At 39.5% G+C, this 14,824-nt stretch overlaps 1 protein-coding gene across 4 annotated transcripts in view; it reads left to right on the top strand.

Annotated features, from left to right (window-relative positions):
* The first annotated feature begins 7,772 nt into the window (after positions 1–7,772).
* Positions 7,773–14,824, top strand: part of lrrcc1 (leucine rich repeat and coiled-coil centrosomal protein 1) — a 137,864-nt gene continuing 130,812 nt past the window's right edge. The window contains exon 1 of one of the 4 annotated variants that reach the window (XM_059979248.1): positions 7,773–7,848. The gene's annotated coding sequence lies outside the window, so the exon portion shown is untranslated. Of the gene's footprint in view, positions 8,277–14,824 lie in introns of all 4 variants that reach the window. The other 3 variants (XM_059979239.1, XM_059979223.1, XM_059979231.1) reach the window with 3 other exon arrangements.

The following is a 14,824-nucleotide window of genomic DNA, read 5'->3' as shown; positions in this document are numbered from 1 at the left end:
TATACATAGATTGTTTTTTTCACTCATTTATGGGATGTGGACTTCGCCAGCTAAGCCAGCATTTATTGCCCATCCCTAGTTACCCCTGAGAAGGTGGTGATGAGCTGCCTTCTTGAACTGTTGCAGTCCATCTGGTGTAGGTACACCCACAGTGATGCTAGGGAGGGAATTCCAATATTTTGACCCAGTGACAATGAAGGAATGGCGATACGTTTCCAAGTCAGGTTGGTGAGTGGAAAGGGACTTCCAAGCGCTGGCGTTCCCAACACTTGTATAAAGTGACACTAGGCTGTACATAAGTTGACTGATGGGAAATAATAAAGTAGTGGTGGAGTTAGTGGGTGGAAGTATTGATCAGCTGTACCACTTGAGGAAAGTAACTGTTTTAGAGTATGGTGGTGACGTTACCTTTAAACATCAGTGGTAAGGAATCTATTGGAGATGATACTTATGGATAGGATTTATCCATCTATCATCTATAGGATTCATCTATCCTATCTATTCCTCTCATAATAGTAAAGATTCCTGTTGGGTCTCCACTCAGCCTCCAAAACTCCAGGGGGAACAACCCAAGTTTGTCCACCCTTTCCTTATGGCTCATACCCTTTAATCTAAGCAACATCCTGCTAAAACTCTTCTATGCTTTTTCAGTCCCCACATCCTGCCTATTATATGGGGTGAACAGAGCTGTACACATATTCCTAGTGCATTCTGACTAAAGTTTTATGTAGCTGCAGCTTGACTTCTTTGCCGTTATACTCAAAACTGCTACCAATAAAAGCAAGCATGTCATAATCCTCTTTACCACCATATCTGCTTGTGTGGCTATTTTCAGTGAACTATGAACTTGGACCACAAATCCCTCTGTACTTCAATGCTATTGAGGGGTCTACCATCAACTGCATACTTTTCTGCTTTCATTTGATATCCCAAAGTGTAACACCTCATACTTGTCTTGATTAAACTCCATCTGTCACTTCTTTTTAGTTGATCTATGTATATCCTACTGTATCCTTTGACTGTCGTTTATACTGTCAACAATTCTGGTGACATCTGCAAACTTGTTAATTCACTCATTTACATTTCATCCTAATCATTGATATACATCACAAACAGTAGAGGTCCTAGCCCCAATCCTTGCAAACACCTCTGGTCATTGACATCCGGCAAGAGTTAAGAGCTTTCTGCCCCTACTCTCTAAGCCAGTTCCAAATCTAAGTTTGCAATTTACCCTGGAGCCCATATACCTTCATCTTTTGAATCAAACTATCCTGAAGAACCTTATCAAATGCCATACAAAAATCTATACAGACAATGTCTACTGACTTATCCTCAACAAATTCCTTTGTCAGTCCCTCAAAATCTCTATCAAGTTTATAAGCCACGATCCCCCAGCATAAAGCTATGCTTTTCCTAATCCAGGATGAGTACCTCTTATCCATAATGCTTGGGGCTAGAAGTGTTACAGATTTCAGAATATTTCACATTTTGGAATATATAATGAGATAGTTTAGGATCGCTATCATTTTTGACTCTGAATTTACATGCTACCGATAAGCAGTCTTTGCCTTACTCTTGTTCATCACACATATGTACTGATACAGTCATTCAGCGTGTTAGATTTTCATCAGAGATGATCATGGCAAACTCATTAATTAATTTCTCTGCTACTACTTGGTCAGCAGATGTTTTATCATCACAAATCTTTAAAAATTTAATGCCATGCCTTTTTAAAATTTTTGCAACCAGTCTGCAGAATATTCACTCTTTCAATATGCATCGATATCTTCATTTTTTGCTTTCTGCAGTGTTTTTCTGTTTTTCATTAACTTCTGTCCATTACAGATGTGAGGTCACTTCTCGGAACTAACTGTGGTGCACAGAGACCCATGTATCATTTGGGAACCTTCCCAGTGCCTTACTGAATTTTCCACTTATGATGCACTCAAAAATGTTCAGATATTGGAGGTTTCTGGTTTTTGGAATTTCGAATAAGGGATTCTCAAACATGGTTAAATCCTATCCATAAGTATCATCTTCAATAGCTTCCTTACCACTGATGTGAGGATTACTGACCTGTAATTACCTAATATATCCTATTTCCCTTCTTAAAAAAAGACACAATATTTGCTTCATTCCAGTCCTCTGGGACCTTGTCTGTTACTAATGAGGACAAAATTATCTTTGTCAAAACCCCAGGAATCTCTTAATTTGCTTCTATCACTATCATGGTTGGGCCCAGGCATACCTTTCCATGTTAGTGGTTTTCAGAAGACCCAGTATTGCCTTCTCTTTAATCTCAAAATGTTCCAGCACACTTGTATTTTTGCACTGTTTTCACAATTGTTGGATTTCTTCTTCTCAATACTTAAACAAATCACTCATTTAGTATCTCAGCCACTTGCTCTGACTCCAAGCACAAATTCCCTCCTTTATTCTTGAGTGAACCTACCCTCTTCTCAGTTATCCTCCTTTTCTTAATACAAGTATAAAATGCCTTGGAATTATCCTTGGTGCTGTTCACTAAAGGCATTAAAGTGCAAGCACCAAAACAATGTTGATTGGGAGACTATAAGATATAAGAGCAGAATTAGGCCATTTTGCCATTGAGTCTGCTCCACCATTTCATCATGCCTGATCCATTTTGCTCTCAGCCCCAATCTCCTGTCTTCTACCCGTATCTCTTTATGACCTGGCTAATTAAGACTCTATCAATCTCCACCTTAAATATACCCAATAACTTGGCCTCCATAGCCACCTGCGGCAACGAATTCTACATTCACCACTCTTTGGCTAAAGGAATTCCTCCTCATCTCTGTTCTAAATGGATGCCCTTCTATTCTGAGCAATGTACTCTGGTCTTAGACGTAGACATGGGAAACATCAACTCTATTGAGGCTTTTGACATTTGATAAGTTTCAATGAGATTATCCTTCATTTTTCTGAATTCCAGAAAGTACAGATTCAGAGGTATCAAATGCTCTTCATATGAACAATCTAGTTGATTATATTTTAGGTTTAAGAGATCCATTCAAGAATCTTATAACAGCAGGTTAGAAGTTACCCTTTTATCAGGTGGTACACTCATAAACTTTTGTATCTTCTGCCAGGCTGGAGAAGGGAAAAGACAGAATGATCAGGGTGGACACCATTGACATTTTGAACAGAATTAATCTTTATATCTCATTGAATGAGAGGTATAAATATTAATTCTGGTTTCAATTGGAATGCAAAACCATAATTACCATTGAATACTCTCTCTAGCTTTGATTAAAAATATTTAATGTCAAATATCTTTAGCATAATTATTTCACAATTCCATGTATTCGATGTTTTAGTTCCTGATCCTTTTAAGCAAACTAATTTACATTAAATTCATTTCTGTGTCCTAATAATATTTTATTCTCTGTTTATAGGTTCCAAGGTAGTGTAATGGCTTGCATGATGCTATTACGCTTCATAACATCAGAGTTTGGAGTTCAATCCCAGCGTCCTCTGTAAGGAGTTTGTTCGTCCTCCACATGGTACACTTGGGTTTTCCCTGGGTGCTCCAGTTTCCTCCCCCAGTCCAAAGACATATTGCATAAGAACATGAGAATATAAGAACTAGGAGCAGGAGTAGGCCATCTGGCCCATCAAGTACACTCTACCGTTCAATAAGATCAAGGCTGATCTGGCCACGGACTCATCTCCACCTGCCTGCCTTTTCCCCATAACCCTTATTCCCCTACTAAGCAAAAAGCTATCCAACTGTGTCTTAGTATATTTACTAAGGGAACTTCCACTGCTTCATTGGGCAGAGAATTCCAGATTCACCCACTCTCTGGGAAAAGCAGTTCCTCCTCACCTCCATCCTAAATGTACTTCCCTGAATCTTGAGGCTATGTTCCCTGGTTCTAGTTTCACCTACCAGTGGAAACAACTTTCCTGCCTCTATATTACCTATCAGTTCATAATTTTATATGCTTCTATAAGATCTCCTCTCATTCTTCTGAATTCCTTTGAGTACAGTCCCAGGCGACTCAATGGCTCCTCATAGTCTAACCCCTTCCTTTCTGGAATTAACCTGTTGAACCTCCTCTGCACCACCTCCAAATCCAGTATATCCTTCCTCAAGTAACGTGACCAGAACTGCATGCAGTACTCCAGGTGCGGCCTCACCACCACTCTGTACAGTTGCAGCATAAACCTCCCTGCTCTTAAACTCAATGCCTCTAGCAATGAAGGCCAATGTTCCATTTGCCTTCTTTATACCATGCTGCACCTGCAAACCAACCTTTTGTAATTCATATACAAACACTCCCAAGTCCCTCTGCACAGCAGCATGCTTAAATTTTTACCATTTAAATAATAATCTGCTCTTACATTTTTCCTTCCAAAGTGGATGACCTCGTATTTACCAACATTGTACTCCATCTGCCAGACCCTTGCCCACTCACTTAACCTAATCTATTTCTCTCTGTAGACTCTCCATCTCTTCTGCAGAGTTTGCTTTTCCACTCAATTTAGTATCATTGGCAAACTTAGATACACTACACTCAGTGGTGTGACATTCACCATCTATCAATCCACTCAGTTTCCTGAAAATGTTGGTATATCATCAACAAAACCTCTACTGTAACTTCTGCCATTTCTTTCAGTACCCTGAAATGCATTCCATCAGGACCAGGGGACTTAGCTATTTCCAGGCCCACAAGTTTGCTCAGCACTACCTCTTTAGTGATCACTATTGTATCAAGGTCTTCAACTCCCATCACATCCATAATATCTCTTTTTGTTACAAAAATTATCAGTTTGCCCAGTTGCAACAGATAAATTTATGACATTGCTAATGTGGATGCTCTGACTTTGAAATTCAGCAAAATTATGGCATTTAGCCCAACAGTAGTTTGTGGGATGATTTCTTTGACATAGATGGCAAGTTCCAGAAAATCTTGCCCACTTAAATAATACCTTAGAATCATTATTGGCTTAAAATTATAGTGTATGGAATATCTCAAAAGTAACATAGAAACACTAAAAATGAATCTACTGGTTGATTGAGTTAAAATTAGCTTGTTTTGGACAAGAAGCAATGTGGAATAAGCTGATCACCTTGTGTGATTTAAACTACTTTCTTGAATGTTCCTAATTTAAATTTTCTGCTTCATTCACTGTCAAGCAAATGTAATGACAAAGAACATATGATTTATGAAAGATTCCTCACTTCACAAGGTCATTAGCATCTCAATCACATTTGAAAATGCCCTTTTTTTATCTGTGGTTTCTTTAAATTCTAAATATAAGATTGAATATACATATGGGGCTAATTTTTTTTTCAGAAGGAAGCAGAGTTCAATAAAACTGCACATTTTCACTCTTTATGTCTCTTTGCAGTTTTGGGATTTGCAGCAAATTTCTTATGAAGTCTCTTGCTCTGAACATCTAAACTTGACCTAAGTGAGTTTATCTTGCTTGCCGCATTACAGAGTATGCTTTGTGCCAAGGGCAAATCCATATACAATATCTTTATTAAGATGTTAAACTACCACATGCATAAAATGTGTAAGTTGCACTTTCAGCAATTATATCTATTCTGTTGTTCATGTTGGAAACAGATGTATTGGTCTGAATTTTAGGTTGGAATTTTGTAATAATCCTCTACAATTCTCCCTACTTGTCTTTGAGTAATCCAGTGAGGACTCAAAGTTCACTCACTGAAACAATTCATGAAAAAAATATGATTTATAAAATATGAGTTATTGTCCAGCAATGACTTGTCTTATCCTCTAAGGCAAATAGTAAATCATCTACAACTGTAGAATGGTCATGTAATAGAGGGTCAGGTTGAGCTTTCCCAACATCTGTGCCATGCCTTTATGAAAAATGGCTACACTATTGTAGAGTCCCTGGGGCAGTCTGGTCTATATATACTGCTGCCTACTTAGGGTGATGGCAAATCACTCGTCGGACTCGTGCTAATGGCAGACCACAAAATCCAGTACTGTGAAGATTTTCTGGGCACAGGCTGTTCAGGATTGTGGCAGGACCACTTGCCATGGTCTTATTGAGGAGGATATAGTCTATTGTCAACCAATATTATCCATCCACTTTCTTTACTGGTCATATAAGTGAGTTAGTGTTTAACGAGGCCTCTTTTAGTATCCCCTGGTATTTTAATTCCTTCACTGTACTATGGACAGCCATCAGTACATCGGCTTTATGGGGTACTGATTATTGAGCTTATGCAGATCCTACTTTATTTTAAGAGAGTCTGTCTTCAACTGACCATAGTCTTTGCTTGTTTCTAGCTGACACTCCTGGGAGCTGCTGACAAAGTAACATATTCACACGATCCTGACTCCAGTCCCTTATGATTGGAGTGGATGTGGCTCTGCTGAATAGCTTGTTTGCTAAACATGAGAAAGTCTGCAATGGATTCACTCCTCACCCCTCTCTGGTCATACAGGTGCACACAAGACTCTGTATTTCTGCAACACCAGTTCTGGTGACCCACCATGACTGCAGATGTATGTCAGTTCACCACTGCCTGCCCTCAATGGGCCCAGTTCAATTCCCCCAACAAGCTCTGGGCTCTTGCAGCCCCTATTGATCCCTTGACACATGTTCCCACTTTGCCATAGATTTCATCACAGGCTTGCCACCTTTCGATGGGGCCATGGTGATCATCACATTGGTGGACCAGTTCTCCCAGGCGGCCCACTTCATTTCCCTCCCCAAGTTAATGTCAACTGCAAAGACAGTGGATCGGATTCTCTAACATTTAGTTCGCCTCCATGGTTTCCCTCAGGATATTGTGTCAGACCAGGGCCTCAAACTCATCCCTCACTTCTGGTGAGCTTTCTGTTATTAATAGTTAATTATTAAAACTATTGCGCACTGCTAAATTGCCTCTGCTGCTCTGCATTTAGATCAACCCTCCTGATGCACCAGCAATAACTCACTCTGAGACGTAAAAGCGAGGTATTGGCTTTTATTGACTGGATGAAGGAACAAGCAGTGAGTGACCACTATACTACATGCTGGAGACTGAGAGGCTGGGCTCAGACCTCCATCACCTTTATACAGGGGTCTGTGGGAGGAGCCACAGGAGCAGTCAGCAGAGGGGCGCGTCCAGACAGGTATATGTAGTTCACCACACCTCCTCTACATTTCCAGACAGTATATGGATTTTACTAAGATGTTTGACAAAGTTCTCTGTGAAAGGCTCATCCATAAGCTCACCTGCATAGGAACTCGCCTACCACACAGGAAGCATAAAGTGGTGGTAAATGCAGCTCATTCTCCCTGGAGATCTGCAGGGATCTGTTCTGGGACCGTTGCCCTTTGTGATTTAAAAAATAATAAATGAACAGGGAAATGGAGGGGTGGACTATTAAGCTTGCAGATGTACCTTGATAATAAATTTACTTTGAACTGAGGCAATTTAGAGAGGTAGGTGACTAGAATGCACGGCAGGGGATTCCAATAAAGAGGCTGATATAATAAGGACATATAAGAAATAGGCACATATAAGAAAAACGAAGAATTTTGGGATGCGCAGGATCTATCGAGCAGTACCTTTAAATAGGTTGGCACAGCACCGTGGGCAGAAGGTCCATATTATGCTGTACTGTTTTCTCCTATGCTCAAGCAAAGCTAATTTAGAAGGAATCGATATTTTAAATATGTTAATATTGAGTAGCTTCTCCAGACCTCAGTCGTCTGCGATTTCTTATCGCAAACAACAGGCAACCAGGATGTGGTCTGGGTGGAACCTAATTACCGGTTGCGGGGATCGGAGGATGGTTGGAGCAGGCGGACGGGAAGGGAATTGAGGCGCCGAGTTTGAACACTTGAAGCGGGAAGGTAGGGCCTGGGCCTTGGCCTTGGCCTTCGGTCTGTCTCTACGCGATGGCCGAGTTCGGCTGCGCGTTGCGGTTGCGATGGAGATGCTGCGGAAGCGGGTGAAACCGAAAGTGCCAACATCGGCCGTTCGGTCATTTAATCTCTAGTCGGGTCAACAACAAGTGGTCAATGGTTATTTCACGTCCTTTGACATATTGGGATTAGCTGTCTGGAGTTATCCGGGAGTAAGGCACCTTTTCACTGTTTGGCATCAACAGAAGGAACTTGGAGGAGTCCACGTTAAGTAAATATTCGTTAACTATCCTGTTTGGAGAGCTACCACCGACTGCAGATCTGTAAATTGTAGAGCAGCTAAAATGCAATATTGTATGTGCTCTGCAAATTCATAGTTTGACCAGCAGGATCTTCTCTGGTGCTGATGTTTCTGTGTAAGATTTAAGAATTAATTGTCTGCTAAGTAGTTTGAGGAAATGTAAATTGTAAGCAACAAAGGCAGGCGTTAGCATTTCAACAACGGATAAGTTAGTATCAGTTTGTAATAGAGAGTGATACTAGAATGTAATTAAAGTTTTTCTTGGATTGGCTATGACACCAAAATTGAAAGGCTTGGGGAAAGTAAGTGTGAATGATAGGGAAAACTAAGTTCTTAAACAAGGGTTTCTACGTGATTAAATTTATTTATCAAGCCCCTTTGGCAGCAGTTATAACTAATAATAAAAAATATTCTTATTTTAGGTTATATAAACTCATACAAACTCTTCTCCCTCCTGTCGTCTGGGAAAAGGCTCCGAAGTATTCGGGCTCTCACGACCAGACTATGTAGCAGTTTCTTCCCCCAAGCCATCAGACTCCTCAGCCTGGACTGACACCTTACTGCCCTATTGTCCCGTTTCTTATTTATTGTAGTGCCTGCACTGTTTTGTGCACTTTATGCAGTCCTGGGTAGGTCTGTAGTCTAGGGTAGTTGTTTTTTTTTCTCCCTGTGTTCTTTATGTAGTTCAAGTCTAGTTTTTGTACTGTGTCATTTAACGCCATGGTCCTGAAAAACATTGTCTCATTTTTACTATGTACTGTATATAACAGTTATGGTCGAGATAACAATAAAAAGCGACTTGACTTGACTATAGAGGTACCAGGCAGGTCTTAGTCTGTTGATATTTAATTTGGCTGGATAACCTCTTGCTATTCGGGACTCCAATGAGGTTTTGGGTATTGAGAGAGGAGATAAGGTTTCGTTGTATGCAGATGGATCGTTACTTTGTATTTCAGATCCTAAGAGATTGATTCCTACTTTGTTATCTATATTTTCTGAATTTAGTAGTTTTTCTGGATATGAATTTACATAAAAGTGAGTTATTTCCTATTAACAATTATTTTGATCAATATGACCAAATTCCTTTTAGTATTGCTAAAAATAACTTTACTTAACTCGTTATTAAAACTCCCGAAAATTTTAATGACCTGTATAAATACAACTTTCTTCCATTAATTGAGTATATGCAGCAAGTAATTTCTAAATGGTCTCCTATCATATTATCATTAATTGGCCATATTAATCTTAGACTAATTTCCACTTGGCATAATTTACTTATTATTTAATTATTTATGGTTATTATATTGCTATATTTCTACCTATTCTTGGTTGGTGCGACTGTAACAAAACCCAATTTCCCTCAGGATCAATAAAGTATGTCTGCCTGTCTGTCTTAATGCAATTAAAATGATAGTGTTACCAGAGTTTTTATATGTATTCCAAGCAATCCCCTCTTTTGTTCCTAAACTGTTTTTGAAAGAATAAACTCTAAAATTTTATCTTTTATTTGGAATAATAAAAATCCTAGATCGAGTAAACTTTTATTGCAGAAATCTAAAAAGTATGGTAGTATGGCTTAACATTCATTATATCGCTTTTTGGATTCATTTTTCAGATATACATGATTGTCCCTTATGGGTGGATTTGGAGAAAAACTCAGTGAAGGGGTATTCTTTGGCCTCTTTATTGGGAGCTCTTCTTCCTTTTTTGCTCTCTCTCTGGCACATTTTGTTCACATTTCCCTGCAATTATTTAGACAATTTATGTGTCAGTCACGCACTGGTAGACTTTGACATTAATCCAAAGTAAGATTTTATACCTATTATTAAGCATACATTAAGAATTTGGTTTCAATTTTGTAGATCCTTTGACTTTAATAACTTTGTTCTTTCTAGTAAAATCCATCTTAATTATTTTTTTAAACCTTCAATTTTTGATCAAACCTTTTCAATTTGGAAAACCAATGGAATAGTAACTTCCACACACAAAATGCTGGTGAAACACAGCAGGCCAGGCAGCATCTATAAGGAGAAGCACTGTCGACATTTCTGGCCGAGACCCTTCGTCAGGACTAACTGAAAGGAAAGATAGTAAGAGATTTGAAAGTAGGAGGGGGGAGGGGAAAATGCGAAATGATAAGAGAAGACCAGAGGGGGTGGGGTGAAGCTGAGAGTTGGAAAGGTGATTGGCAAAAGGGATACAGAGCTGGAGAAGGGAAAGGGTAGCCTCCAACCTTCTGGTGTGAACATTGACTTCTCTAACTTCTGCTAATGCCCCTCCTCCCCTTCTTACCCCATCCCTGACATATTTAGTTTTTTTCACCCTTTTTGTTCTCTTTCTGCCCATCACTCTGCCTGTTCTCCATCTCCCTCTGGTGCTCCCCTCCCCCTTTCTTTCTCTCAAGGCCTCCCGTCCAATGATCCTTTCCCTTCTCCAGCTCTGTATCCTTTTTGCCAATCACCTTCCCGGCTCTCAGCTTCACCCCACCCCCTACGGTCTTGTCCTATCATTTCGCATTTTCCCTTCCCCTGCTACTTTCAAATCTCTTACTATATTTCCTTTCAGTTAGTCCTGACGAAGGGTCTCAGCCTGAAACATCAACAGTGCTTCTCTTTATAGATGCTGCCGGACCTGCTGTGTTCCAGCAGCATTTTGTGTGTGTGTTGCTTGAATTTCCAGCATCTGCAGATTTCCTCGTGTTTTCTTTTGGAATAGTAACTTCTTTAGATTTGTTCATGGGTAATTGTCTAATGTCTTTCACCCAGTTAGTGGATAAATATGACCTATCTAATGTACACTTTTTTAGATATTTACAAATTAGGAATTTTATACGTAATTTACTGCCAGATTTTCCCTTGGCTTATTCACCCAATATTATTGATACTGTACTCTTTTTCAGGTCAAGCCATTTCAAAAAGGGCTGATAGCTATAATTTATAAATAGTTACTGAATTTGCATATGTCACCTAATGATAAAATTAAAGCTGCGTGGGAATTGGAGTTTTGAAAGTCGCTTTCAATCAATGGGATAAAATTTTTTATTTGGTAATTACCTCTTCTATTTGTGCCCGTCACTCCTTGATACAGTTCAAGGTAGTACATCGGGCGCATATGTCAAAAGACAAATTAGCCCGTATTTTTTCTAATATTTATCCTATTTGTGATAGATGTGATATTGAGGTGGCTACTTTAACACATATGTTCTGGTCTTGTATCAAGTTAGATAATTTTTGGAAAGAAGCCTTTAAAGCTTTATCAAAGGTTCTGAATTTGGATCTACAACTGAATTTACTTGTGGCAATTTCTGGGATCATTCCATCGGAAGCAGGAGATATTCCGCTCAATGGATGATAGCTTTTACAACTTTATTGGCTAGGAGAGCCATTTTGCTTAAATGGAAAGATTCTAATCCACCTACTGTTATTTATTGGGTTACCTCCATTATGTCCTGTTTAAGTTTAGAGAAAATAAGAAGTCGGACATTTGATACATCCTTTAAATTTGAGGAAACTTGGCAACCTTTTATTCAATATTTTCATATGCTCTGACTTATGGCCCTTCCAGTTACTTTTTTGAAGTTTTGGATTTGATCAGAAAGTTTTTCCTTTTTTTTTTGCTTTCACTCTCAGTTTGAGCTGCCTAGCTCTTTTTTCTTTTTTTCATTTTTTTTTGTGTTTTGGGGTTTTTTCCTGTACATTTCAATTATAAAAGTTTCTTTATCTTTTTTTTCTTTTCATGGATAAGAGGAGAACCAATTACCTTTCTCTTTATTCTATACTATTAGATTAATATTATATTTAATCTTGATAATGTTTATTTTTCCTTTTACTTGAACTGTTATTGATATAGATATTTGTGATAATTCTCCTCTTGTTTTTATATATTTACTTTTTTATTTAACTAATAAACTGATTGATAAAGAAGGGTTTCTACTTGTGGCGGGAACGTGGTAATAGTTTTGGGGAATACTTTCTTGATCTTGTTTTTGGGCAAACAGATTGAAAGTCTAAAGTGGATGGACATATCAGAATATGTTATTATCACTGACATATGTTGAAATTTGTTGCTTTATACAAGCGGTACAGCCCAGACATGAAAATCACTATAAGTTACAATAAAATTAAAAATAATAGTGGAAAAGAGAAAAGGTGAGGTAGTGTACATGGGTTCAATATCCATACAGAAATCTGATAGAGAGGAAGAAGCTGTTTCTAAAGCAATAAGTATGTGTCTTCAGACTCCTGTACCACCTTCTTGATGGTAGCAATGAGAAGAGGCCATGTCCTGGGTGATAGTGGTCCTTAATGACGGATGCCACCTTTATGAGGCATCACCTTTTGAAGATGCCCTCTATGTAGGGGAGGCTAATGTCCATGACAGAGTTGACTGATTTTACAACCTTTTGCAGCCTCTTTCGATCCTATGCACGCAAGTGTGGAAACTGATTCTTTTTTGATATTTGCAGAGGTGCAATTTGTGACTTTCAGAGCCTTTGAACAGTGCTACGAGGGTAAACTGCTAGAACTGGGAAAGTGAGTGAATTTGAAAGGAAAGCAGCATGTTTGAGAAGTGCAGAGGAAATGGTAGGCAGAGATATGGTGGCAATATTGCAAGGTTGGTGGAAATTAGCAGCAATTGGCTAGATTGGGCATGCCCTGTTCCTGTAGAAGGAAGACCTAGACAATGTTCCACCTCTGTTCCTGTAGAAGGAATACCTGGACAATGTTGCACCTTGTCCTGAAGATATTTGTGTTGGGCCTACACTGTCAGCTTGAATAAGGATCCTATAGCTCTTGTTTCCAGTGTGCCTATTCCTTTCTTGATTTTTGTGTGGAATAAGTGATACATGTGAGAGTGTAGAACTTGGTGTGCTGATTGCAGAGACCTCAGTTTTTATCCTTTTTGCACCTTGCATTCTGTGCTATGTTATCACGCATGATGGCACCCTCTTCTTTTGGCTGGATGCAGGTGGACTGCAGAACTATAAACTTGCTATTTCTTGTCAGGGAAGTCAAGTCTACATAACAGTTTGAAGGTGACGGCTGCTGAGGGTGGAAATTAATAAAGTTTACTTGGCCTTTAGTAATCACTTTGAGGAGGTCACAGATGGCAGACTGAGAGTAAACACCACTAAAATCAGAGGGGAAATGGATATGAAGAAATGAAGAAGTGGGAAATGAAGAGGGGAACTAGATTCAGAATTAGTTTTTTTGACTGGAGAATAATTTCCTGACAGCCATCATTGAATGGTAAAGAAGATTCAATGGGCTGAATGGCCTAATTCTGTTTCTGTGTGTAATGGAGAAAAGGGTCAGCATTTTAATGACCTGTGAAGCTATTTTCTGTGGAATGCTCCAGGACTCAGTTCTAGGTACTTTGATCTGAATAGTATTTATCTATGACAGACTTTTATGGCCTGATAATGCAATTAATAGAGCTCCTACCTCATAGACACAGTGATCTGGGTTCAACTCTGACCTCCAACGGTGTCTGTGTGGAATTTATACTTTCTCCTGTGATTGTAAGTGTCTTATCCAAATACTTCAGGTGTTCACTACCCTCTGTAAACAAATTACCTATCAGTTATCATTTAAATCACTCCCCACTTGTATCTGGCCTCTGGTTTTGGCCTCCACATGCATGGGGAAAAGAGTGTATTCAAGTTCATTGTCATCTGACTGTACATATACACAACTAAATGAAACAACATTCCTCTGGACCACGATTCACCCACAATATATGCAATATATCACACAGAGCACATAAAACAAAATACAAATAAGTTACTAAAATATAATTCAAAATGCATGTAGTACACTGCACAGGTAAACAGCTCATTGTCCTAGTGACACACCTCAGAGCTGGCAAGGTATTGAATAGTCTCACAGCCTGAGGGAAGAAGCTGTTATCTAGCCTGGCAGTCCTAGTCATGATGCTCCTGTGCCTCCTTCCTGATCGTAGTGGGTTAGAGAGATTGTGGGATGGGTGGTAGGGATCCTCAACAATGTTTTGGGCCCTTCATATACAACACCCCCAATAAATGTCATAAATAGGAGGGGAGGAAGACCCCAGTGATTCTTTTTCCGGTTTTTACTGTCCTCTGTGGGGTCTTGCGGTCCGATATCTTCCAACTTCTATACTACACAATGATGCAGCCAGACAGGCAACTGGATGGTTCTCTTATAGAAAGTTGTTCGATTGAGGGTGGGGAGCCTTACATGCCTCAATATCCACAGAAAGTGCAGACACTACTGTGCCTTCTGGTGTTGTGGCTCCAGGTTGGGTCATCCATTATGTGCACACCAAGGAACTTTGTGCTCTTCACTCTCTCTACAGCAGAATCATTAACATGCGATGCTGACTTGTTAGCCTGCACTGTCCTGAAGTCCACAATCATCTCTTTTGTCTTGTCCATATTGAGACTCAGGTTGTTGTTCTCACATCATTTGACAAACCTCTCTACCTCCTCTCTGTATGCTAATTCATCATTGTTGCTGATGAGACCAGCCACTGTTGTATCGCCAGTGAACTTGGTTGCATTTTGGGTTGGATGTGGCAGTGCACATGAGACAGCAACGTGAACAACAGCAGGCTGAGCATACAGCCTTGGGGCCACCATTGATGAAGCTTGAGATGTTTCCTTCAGCTTGGACTGGTGTCCCA

Source organism: Hypanus sabinus, chromosome 1 (genome assembly GCF_030144855.1).
Source record: "Hypanus sabinus isolate sHypSab1 chromosome 1, sHypSab1.hap1, whole genome shotgun sequence".
Classification (NCBI taxonomy): Eukaryota; Metazoa; Chordata; class Chondrichthyes; order Myliobatiformes; family Dasyatidae; genus Hypanus; species Hypanus sabinus.
This window is presented reverse-complemented; position numbering and strand designations above follow the sequence as displayed.